The sequence below is a fragment of the Erythrolamprus reginae genome, chromosome 8 (assembly GCF_031021105.1).
Source record: "Erythrolamprus reginae isolate rEryReg1 chromosome 8, rEryReg1.hap1, whole genome shotgun sequence".
Lineage (NCBI taxonomy): Eukaryota > Metazoa > Chordata > Lepidosauria > Squamata > Dipsadidae > Erythrolamprus > Erythrolamprus reginae.
In genome coordinates, this window is record NC_091957.1 from 15,016,097 (window position 1) to 15,026,829 (window position 10,733).

Below are 10,733 nucleotides of genomic sequence, written 5' to 3' on the forward strand. Positions count from 1 at the left end.
CCATCCTTCCTTTCTTTTTTGCTCTCTTTCTCCCTCCCTCCTTCCCTCCCTCTATGTCTTTCCCTCACCCTCCTTCCCCCCTCTTTCTCTCTTGCTTTTTCTCTCTCTTGCTGTCTTTCTCTTTCTCCCCCTTTCTCTCTTTCTTGCTTTCTCTCTCTCCCTCTCTTGCTATCTCTTTCTCTCTCTTTCTCTCTCTCTCTCTCTTTCTTTCTCTCTTTCTTGTACACCACGCCACAGCAGTGGCATTGGGCAGTAGCCGTGAAGCGGCGGCAGGGTGGTCAGCTGTGAGGCAGAGCTCCGGAACGGAGGCACCGACAGCGGCAGCTGGATGTGTTGCTAGATGCTGTACATGCTGGTGTTGCGCTGGGCATGGGCGTGTGGCTGGAGCCTCCGTCTCGGCCCAGCCAGCAGGCAAGTGCCAGCCATGCAAGGCCAGCATGTACGGCATACAGCAACATGTCCAGCCGCCGCCATCGGTGCCTCTGTCCTGGAGTTCTGGCTCGCAGCCGACCACCCTGCTGCGGCCCAGCGGCTTACTGCCTGGTGCCACTGCTGCCGCCGCCCTCCCGCTACCTCTGCCCTCCCGCCGGGCACCAAAGCTCACCTGCTGCCACCCCCAGGGAAGCTCCGGGCGGGGCACCACAGCTGCCGAAAAACTTGAAAGGAGCAAAGAAGGAAGTTCAGCTTCCAGTCTCACAACTTTTTGCCCTTTGCACTCTCAGCAAAAAGTTGCGAGACCAGAAGCTGAGCTTCCTTCTTCGCGGCACACCTGACCATGCCTCGCGGCACACTAGTGTACCGTGGCACACTGGTTGGGAAACACTGCACTAGAAGACAGAGAGGAATATTCCCCTGCCTCCTCCACCCCCCTCCCTCACTTCTGGCACATACCCACCAACCTCTGCCACATTCAACCAGCTGGCTGGGAGAGAGACTGGCCCCGGTTCTAGTGCCATTTCACAAAGCCTTAGGAAGACCCCCGTTGGAATGCTGCATCCCGTCCCCTGGAAAGAGTGAAGAACACGGGAAGAAAAATGGCAGGAACTGGGCACGCAGAGAAGGACTGGGGGGCGGCGGCAGTGGTGGTGGGCATAGTTCCCTCTAAGCTGAGCAGTGAGCAATCGCTCACTTAAAAATCATCAACTCAAGAGTTTTCCAAACCTGCCCAGAAGCCGAGAGGGAAAGAGTGAGAGGGAAGGAGAGAGGGGGGAAGAGAGGAAGAGAGAGAAACAGATAGAAAAAAGAGAGGAAGGAAAAGAGAAAGAAAAAGAATGGGAGTAAGGAAGAGAGAAAGAAAATCAAAATCTAGTTTGAAACTAGCTCAACTATTTAAGTGGCATTTTGATATTGATAGAGTTGCCCTATTATGAGCTCACGGTTATAGACACACAGTACAGTATTTTATTTTGAAATTCTCTGAGGCAAAACAGGGTGGGTTTTTTATTTGTTTGTTTGTTTGTTTATTTATTTATTTTTATTTTATTTTATTTTATTTATTTTATTTTATTTTATTTTATTTTATTTTATTTTTTTATTTTTTTATTTTATTTTATTTTATTTTATTTTATTTTATTTTTTTATTTTTTTATTTTTTTATTTTATTTTATTTTATTTTATTTTATTTTATTTTATTTTATTTTATTTTATTTTATTTTATTTTATTTTATTTATTATTTCTGTGCCACCCAGTCCCAAAGGGACTGCCGCTCAGACACTATACTTTTCCGCCCACCCCCCCCAAAAAAATTAGAGGGAACACTGGTGATGGGGACATGGCAATATCCGAAGGGCTCCTACAAAGACGAGGTGGTCAAATCCTCCTCCAAAGCACCTGAAGGCAGGACAAGAAACCACGGGTGGAAACTAAGCAACGGGAGCCACATGTGAGAACGACGGGGGAACTTCCTGGCCGTGGGAGCCATTCCCACCAGGGGCGGCCGGCTTTAGGAAGGTGCGGGTGCTCCATCACACATCCAGGTGGGGCTCTGAGACTGGACTCAGGTACATGGAGCCACGTTGCCCAGCATGAGTGTGGCACCACCCATTCTGTGTTTCTGGCTTGCCTGAGGACCAGCTGCCCTTCGTGCGTGAGGCAGTGCCGGAAAAGAAAGCAGCTGCTTTCCGTATGTCTGCGCGCACCGACCGGCGGATCGTCATGCGCGTGAGGCTGAAACCTGGAAGACGAGCGTGCGCCTGGCGGGAATCGGACGTTCACTCTCAGGTGCCTCCACCTGCGCCCTGCATGGCTCCTCTTCCGGGTTGCAGGCAAGCCGTTCACGGCACCGGACCAGATTATCTCAGGGACCGCCTTCTGCTGCACGAATCCCAGCGACCAGTTAGGTCCCACAGAGTGGGCCTTCTCCGGGTCCCGTCGACTAAACAATGCTGCTTGGCGGGACCCAGGGGAAGAGCCTTCTCTGTGGCGGCCCCGGCCCTCTGGAACCAGCTCCCCCCAGAGATTACAATTGCCCCCACCCTCCTTGCCTTTCGTAAGCTCCTTAAAACCCACCTCTGCCGTCAGGCATGGGGGAACTGAGATATTCTTTCCCCCTAGGCCTTTACAATTTTATGCATGGTATGTCTGTATGTATGTTTGGGTTTTTTTATATTAATGGGTTTTTAATCGTTTTTAGTATCGGATTATTTTGTATACTGTTTTATTGTTGTTGTTAGCCGCCCCGAGTCTCCAGAGAGGAGCGGCACACAAATCCAATCAATCAATCAATCAATCAATCAATCAATCAATCAATCAAGATGAGTGTGATCGGTCCCTCTTCTATTTTGGCACTGGATGACCAGGAGGTTTGCCATCCCCGGTCGAGGGTCTCGGACCTTGAGCAGGGGGTTGACTAGAACAGTGTTTCCCAACCTTGGCAACTTGAAGATATTTGGACTTCAACTCCCAAATATCTTCAAGTTGCCAAGGTTGGGAAACACTGGACTAGAAGACCCCCACAGTCCCTTCCAGCTCTGTTATTTCATTCATTCATTCATTCATTCATTCATTCATTCATTCATTCATTCATTCATTCATTTATTAGATTTGTATGCCGCCCCTCTCCGTAGCCTCGGGGCGGCTGACAACAGTAAAAAGACAATATGAACAAATCTAATATTAAAACAATGTAAAAAAACCCAATTTAAGAAACCAATCATACATACAGACATACCATGCATAAATTTTATAAGCCTAGGGGGAAGGGAATATCTCAATTCCCCCATGCCTGACGACAGAGGTGGGTTTTAAGGGGCTTACGAAAGGCAAGGGGGGTGGGGGCAACTCTGATACCTGGGGGGAGTTGGTTCCAGAGGGGTCGGGGCCGCCACAGAGAAGGCTCTTCCCCTGGGTCCCACCAGACGACAGTGTTTAGTCGACGGGACCCAGAGAAGGCCAACTCTGTGGGACCTAAGTGGTCGCTGGGATTCGTGCGGCAGAAGGCGATCCCGGAGATATTCTGGTCCGATGCCATGTTAGATTAGATTAGATTAGATTTATTGGATTTATATGCCGCCCCTCTCCGCAGACTCAGGGCGGCTCACAGCAATAGCAAAAACAGTACATAGTGACAAATCTAGTATTTACCAATCTAATTACAGTTTTAGGTTTAAAAATTCATAAAAGCAACCCCAATATATATAAAAAACAGGCACACAATCAATCAAACACCAAAACAACATGGGCAAGGGGGAGATGTTTCAATTCCCCCATGCCTGACGGCAGAGGTGGGTTTTAAGGAGTTTACGAAAGGCAAGGAGGGTGGGGGCAATCCTAATCTCAGGGGGGAGCTGGTTCCAGAGGGTCGGAGCCACCACAAAGAAGGCTCTTCCCCTGGGTTCTTGTGGGGAAACTTCTGCCTTCATCCCGGAGCATTCCTATCCTCCTCCTCCTTCTTGTTGGTCACCCAGGTGTTCAGAGTGGTGTCTCTGTCTGCCAGGGATCCAAGGACCTGGCGTAGGCAGGTATGGATGTGTGGAAGATGCGATGGAGGTGGATGGAGGACTTGGATTTATTTGCCTCTTTGGCACAGCTTGTTCAGCGGCAAGAAACCCTGGGCAGAAGCGAAGCGAAGCAGTGGACCCCAAACACTGCGGCTCCCTCTTTCAAGCCAGGGAATATTTGCCTGCAAAGAACGTGGCCCCCTTTTGCCCAGAAACAGGGCAGAGGAGTTGGCCGGCCAGCCTGGAGAGGCTTCCTCACAAACGGGCAAAGAAGACAAAGAAATATTTGTCTCCCGGCAATCGCGAATGTCATCCAATAAATAATCAGGGAGGGAGGGGGGGGGCTTTGCGGAGGGAGGCGAGCCCCCTGGAAATGACTAGAGAGCAAAAACTAACCTAGCTGCTACTAATATATGAACTATTAAATAATATATATCTTTTTTTGTATTTATAATAATCAGAATTGCAGAAAAAACAATTGCTGCCAACCTGCCTTCCATTGAGGACCTGTATACTGCACGAGTCAAAAAGAGGGCGGGTAAAATATTTACTGACCCCTCACATCCTGGACACAAATTGTTTCAACTCCTACCCTCAAAACGTCGCTACAGAGCACTGCACACCAAGACAACTAGACACAAGAACAGTTTTTTCCCGAACGCCATCACTCTACTAAACAAATAATTCCCTCAACACTGTCAGACTTTCTACTAAATCTGCACTTCTATTCTACTAGTTTTCCTCATCATTTCTATCACCCATTTCCTCCCATGTTGACTGTATGACTGTAACTTGTTGCGTATATCCTAAGATTTTTATTAATATTGCTTCTTCATTGCTTATTTGACCCCTATGACAATCATTAAGTGTTGTACCACATGATTCTTGACAAATGTATATTTTATTTTATGTACGTTGAGAGCATATGCACCAAGACAAATTCCTTGTGTGTCCAATCACACTTGGCCAATAAAATTCTATTCTATTCTATTCTATTCTATTCTATTCTATTATAATTTGATATGCCCAATAGAAAAAATTCTGGTGCTTTCTTAATATCTAATTGAGTTATTTCTCTCAGCCATTTTTCTATTATGTTCCAGTACTCTTTGGCTTTTGGGCACGTCCACCAACAGTGATAATAGCTACCTATTTCTATTTTACATTTCCAGCAATTAGGCGAATTAGTTTGGTACATTTTTGAAATTCTACTTGGTGGAAAAATGGAAAGATAGTGAGATTCCAAAAGAAACAGATATTCTTAAGAAGATTTTAGACAGTGCCGAATTAGATATGATGACGAGACGGTTAAATAATCAAGAAGAATCAGAATTTTATGATATCTGGCAGAAAGTATACATTTGGTGGGAAACAAGGAATAAGAGATAAGCGTGTTGTTATATTATTTTGCATATTTGAATTTAGTATTAGAATTGTATGGTCATTATTAGTATAAATATAAATCTCTTTCATCTCTTTTTCCCCCTTTTTTTCTTTTTGTTTTTTCATAAAACCTTTTTCTTTTTCATATATATCTTTATAAATTTTGAGACAGACTTAGATTTATATTAAGATTGATATTTTTATTTTATATAACAATATGTATTTTATAGATAAACTTTTTACTTTTATATGAAGGCTTCTACTTTGAGCGGAGCGACTGTAGCTCCATTAAGTGTTAGAAACATAGAAACATAGAAGACTGACGGCAGAAAAAGACCTCATGATCCGTCTAGTCTGCCCTTACACTATTTCCTGTATTTTATCTTACAATGGATATATGTTTATCCCAGGCATGTTTAAATTCGGTTACTGTGGATTTACCAACCACGTCTGCTGGAAGTTTGTTCCAAGAATCTACTACTCTTTCAGTAAAATAATATTTTCTCATGTTGCCTTTGATCTTTCCCCCAACTAACTTCAGATTGTGTCCCCTTGTTCTTGTGTTCACTTTCCTATTAAAAACACTTCCCTCCTGAACCCTATTTAACCCTTTAACATATTTAAATGTTTCGATCATGTCCCCCCTTTTCCTTCTGTCTTCCAGACTATACAGATTGAGTTCATTAAGTCTTTCCTGATACGTTTTATACTTAAGACCTTCCACCATTCTTGTAGCCTGTCTTTGGACCCGTTCAATTTTGTCAATATCTTTTTGTAGGTGAGGTCTCCAGAACTGAACACAGTATTCCAAATGTGGTCTCACCAGCGCTCTATATAAGGGGATCACAATCTCCCTCTTCCTGCTTGTTATACCTCTAGCTATGCAGCCAAGCATCCTGCTTGCTTTTCCTACTGCCCGACCACACTGCTCACCCATTTTGAGACTGTCAGAAATCACTACCCCTAAATCCTTCTCTTCTGAAGTTTTTGCTAACACAGAACTGCCAATGCAATACTCAGATTGAGGATTCCTTTTCCCCAAGTACATTATTTTACATTTGGAAACATTAAACTGCAGTTTCCATTGCTTTGACCATTTACCTAGTAAAGCTAAATCATTTACCATATTACAGACCCCTCCAGGAATATCAACCCTATTGCACACTTTAGAGTCATCGGCAAATAGGCAAACCTTCCCTACCAAACCTTCCCCTATGTCACTCACAAACATATTAAAAGAATAGGACCCAGAACAGACCCTTGTGGCACACCGCTTGTAACCTGTCTCTGCTCAGAATACTCGCCATTAACAATAATGTGTTATATGTTTTGTTTGTTGTGTTTGTTACTTTGCTACTTTGAAAAAAACCAATAAAATATATTTTTTTTAAAAAAAGAAATGACTAGAGAGCTTCGGGAGGAATTGATGCCGGGGAAAGAGGCAGGGGAGACTGACATAGAAACGGCAGATAAAATCTCCCTGTAAGGCAAAGAGAAGCAGGAAGGGTTAATTATTTCAATAGGTATTTGTTGGGTCTCTGGCTGGCCAAAAGGATTGGCAATTTCAAAAACATACATACACACACACACACACACACACACACACACACAGAGGAGCCGCAGGAGCAGCTGCCTCAGCCCATAGAGAGAGGGGAGGGGCCAAGGGTGCCCAGGGGGAGAAGAGGGGCCATTCTGCAGCCCCCCGCTTCAAGAGCTGCTAGCCTGAGTCTGCCGAAGGACTCCGCGACCACAACGGCTCCAGTCGCACAACAGGCACAGCTGCAAAATGCGGAGAGCCGCCCGCCAAGGTTCCCCCTGAGCCACGGCATCCACCAGAGAGGGGGAGCTGCTCCTTCCAGGGAGGACCCCCCCTCGGTCCTTCCTGGGCTGGGCCGTCGCATGGAGCCCCCCCTCTGCCCTCACCGGGCAAGCTTTGGTCCATCCCCACAGAAAAGGCCCACCGTCCACCGCACTCAGCCGCCGGTCAAGGGCAGCCGAAGAGGCCGGAATCGCCCCCGAGGAGTCCCCGGGCTTTCTCCCCATCAGCAGGGAGGGCCCAGCAGTGGTCAGTCAGGCTGCCTGGAAGACGGCCGGGCCCTCCCAGTTGCTCCTGCTTGCTCTGGGTCAGGGAGAGCCACCCAGCCCCACCCGCCTGGAGGCCTCCAGCCAGCCAGCGAGGGAACCCCTATCCCTGAGCGAGGCAGGCAGGGGCCAAGGCAGCTGAGGCCGGGTGACCCCCTCAGAGGCAGAACCTGGGCGAGGGAGCGAGCAGGCGCTTTCTCTCTGGGCTCTGCCACAATGCCACAAAAACCAGAGTGGGAAGCACGGCGTGGCCTCTCCCGGGGGCCGGCAAGCGGGGACTTTTCTGGCCAGGTCAGGTGGCTCCCCTCCTTTGTGACGGCCTGGGTGGGGGGCCTGACAGTGCTCATCCCCATCACGACAAGTGATTGACATTGGCTCCACCTGAGGGGCCCCAGCTGCTCTCGGCCCCCTGGGGGGTTGGACAGCCCTACATTTGTGCAAGAGACTTTTACCAAACAGTCACTTTGAACACAACGCCCGGAGGGTTGTGTGTCTGGTTGCATATTTTTGTATGTGTGTTCGTGTTTGAGAGAGAGAGGGTCGGCATATAAATCTAATAAATAATAATAATAATTATTATTATTAGTTGGGGGAAAGATCAAAGGCAACATGAGAAAATATTATTTTACTGAAAGAGTAGTAGATCCTTGGAACAAACTTCCAGCAGACGTGGTTGGTCAATCCACAGTAACTGAATTTAAACATGCCTGGGATAAACATAGATCAATTGTAAGTTAAAATACAGGAAATAGTATAAAGGCAGACTAGATGGACCATGAGGTATTTTTCTGCCGTCAGTCTTCTATGTTTCTATGTTTCTATAATAATAACTAAAAACACCGCACAACCGAGTCAGTTGCTGTCCTTTTGTGAGTGCTCCTTCTGTGCCCCCACCTCCGGAGGCCGGTTCCTGCCAAGGCTGCTTGCCCTGAAGTCAACCCACCCGTGGCAACACCTTCCTTGCAGCCACGTGGCCCTCGAGAGAGAGAGAGAGAGCGGGGGTCTTCCATCATGGCCACTTTAAGACTGCTGGACTCCAACTCCCAGAATTCCTCAGCCAGATTTGCTGGCTGATGAATTCTGGGGGTTGAAGTTCCCCAGTCTTAAAGTCGTCAAGGTCGCAGAGCCCTGATCCAGTGCGAAGTGGCGAGTTAAATTCTACCCGCCACAGCCCTAGGAAAGTTTATTTCAAGTTATAATTTTAAAATTTCTATGTATTTTTAAATGTTTTAGATGTGTTTTTTACTTATTATCTCACAATTGATATATTCAAGTATTTTAAAATTAATGATAAAGTTAGGTTTTTTTTCTTTTTTACTTATTAAAAATACAAAGATGACTTCTACTTTGAGAGGAGCGATTGTTGCTTGTTGTGATTCAGTCTGAGGCTCCTCAGGGAACGGCTGGAACTCTGCCGGCTCCATGCTCAGAGGGGGAGGACGAGGAACAAGAGGAGGAGGAGGACCAGGCAGATGGGGAAGAGGAATGTCAGGACGAGGAGGAGGGAGAACAGCCTGAGACCCCCGGGGGGGAGCTCTCCCCAGCGAGTAGCCTGAAATCATTAGATGAGAACGCACAAGCCATCATAGATATGAGGCAGAGAAGGGCAGCACAACGAAGGGGACAATTAGCCAGGTATTTCCATCCCTAATAGGCAACAGCTGGTTTTGGGTGTGGTTCTCCTCAGAAAGGTTGAAAAGGCAGGCCCGCCCTTCCTGTATTGTGGAGAGTTATCTTTTGGGAGTCCTGTGACCTTGCTTCGATCCTTGGCGTCTCTGATTCTGGCTTGTGGCCTCGAAGGCTGAAAACTTGGGGCTGGCGTGGGTTTTATTATCTACAGTGGTGTGTGTGCCAGCAAGAAGCCTGTTGTATTGTCTGGCTGTCGTGACTCTTCTGTGAAGCTTCATAGCATTCCAGTTTGTAAGAACAGTTTTTGTTATCTGTGTTTGTTTTCAAAGATATAAAATGACTTTGCTTTTTATCAGCGTGTCTGGATACTCTTTTTAGTTGGTGTTGGTGTCTGGGGGCACCCAGACAGAACAGTTGCTTCACTAAATATTACATGTAATGTATGTTTTGTCTGTCTTTGCAATTTAATAAAAAATATTATTTAAAAAACAAAGTGTGGACCCACACAGCGCTCCGCCCTTCTGCAACCGTTGCCCTTGTTGGCTGGCCAGAAGCAGCACCAAAGAAACATACGGAAGTGCCAAAGAAGGAACCCAGCACCAGAGACCTGCTCAGGCCCTGGGGGAGGGGAAGGGGGGACCTCTGAAGGGGGGGTAGCCCCGAGAGGCAGAGCAGACAAAGGGGGATTCAGCCCCAGCCTCAGAGACTCCCCTGCTGGCTCCAGGACCATGGAGAGCAGCCCCCCCCAGCCCAGGATTCCATCCGAGAGCTGTGCTTGGCTTCTGGCAGAGGGACCCTACGGGACTACGGGAGAGCCGCCCTTGGGGCAGGCGGTGGGGGATCCGGTGGTTTGGGTGGCCCTGCTGTGACGCAAGGCAGGATTCAAAGCCCCCGCGGCTGCACCCAGAAGGAGCGCCATGTCCGCTAGAGGGCCGTAATTCCCGTAAACGGAATATATAGCAAATGTCCTTTGCATTTCTTCAGCCTCCGAGGCCCCGGGGTAAATATTCCTCTCCGTTTGTTTACTGCGCTGTCATCTCGGGAAACGCAGCCCGAGGAGGATGAATTTGCATTTCAAATCATTGTTTGTTGTTATGACAACGCTGGAGAGATCCCCCCATCCCCCCCACCCCCGTTGTGTGTTTCCCTTCTGAGCTTTTGAACTGATCATCATCATCCAGATTAGGGTGTCCATGTCAAATGTTGAGTCTTGACCTTGCCTGCAACTGCGGAAATCAGAGGAAGGGCAAATGAGTGGGGGGGCAAAGGGGGAAACGCAGGGGCCCCAGAAACAGCCAGCCCGGCATCCCCCCCCCTCTGCCCCCCTCCCTCGCTCTCTCTTCTGCCCTTTTAAAAGGGAGGGAGGGGCTGCGGGAGCTCAGGGCAGTGTGGGGGGGTGTTTCTGGGGTGGGTTGCTGCCGGCTCAGACCGGCTTGCCCAAACCAGTGGAAGAAATTTGTCCCCGCCTGCCGAACTGGCCCCCCACCCTTGAACGGGCCCTCCAGTCGCCTCTCCCCGGAAGCGGCTGGCAAGGATCCTCCTTCCTGGGCGTGCAAAGGGCCCGTTTCCCTGGCGCGATGCAAGCGTGATGCAGGCGAACGAAGCGAGTGCACACTTGCAAAACCCACACCTCCGACACGATGCCAACTGGCAGGGAAGGTAAGTGGAACACACACACAGAGAGAGAGAGAAACACAAGC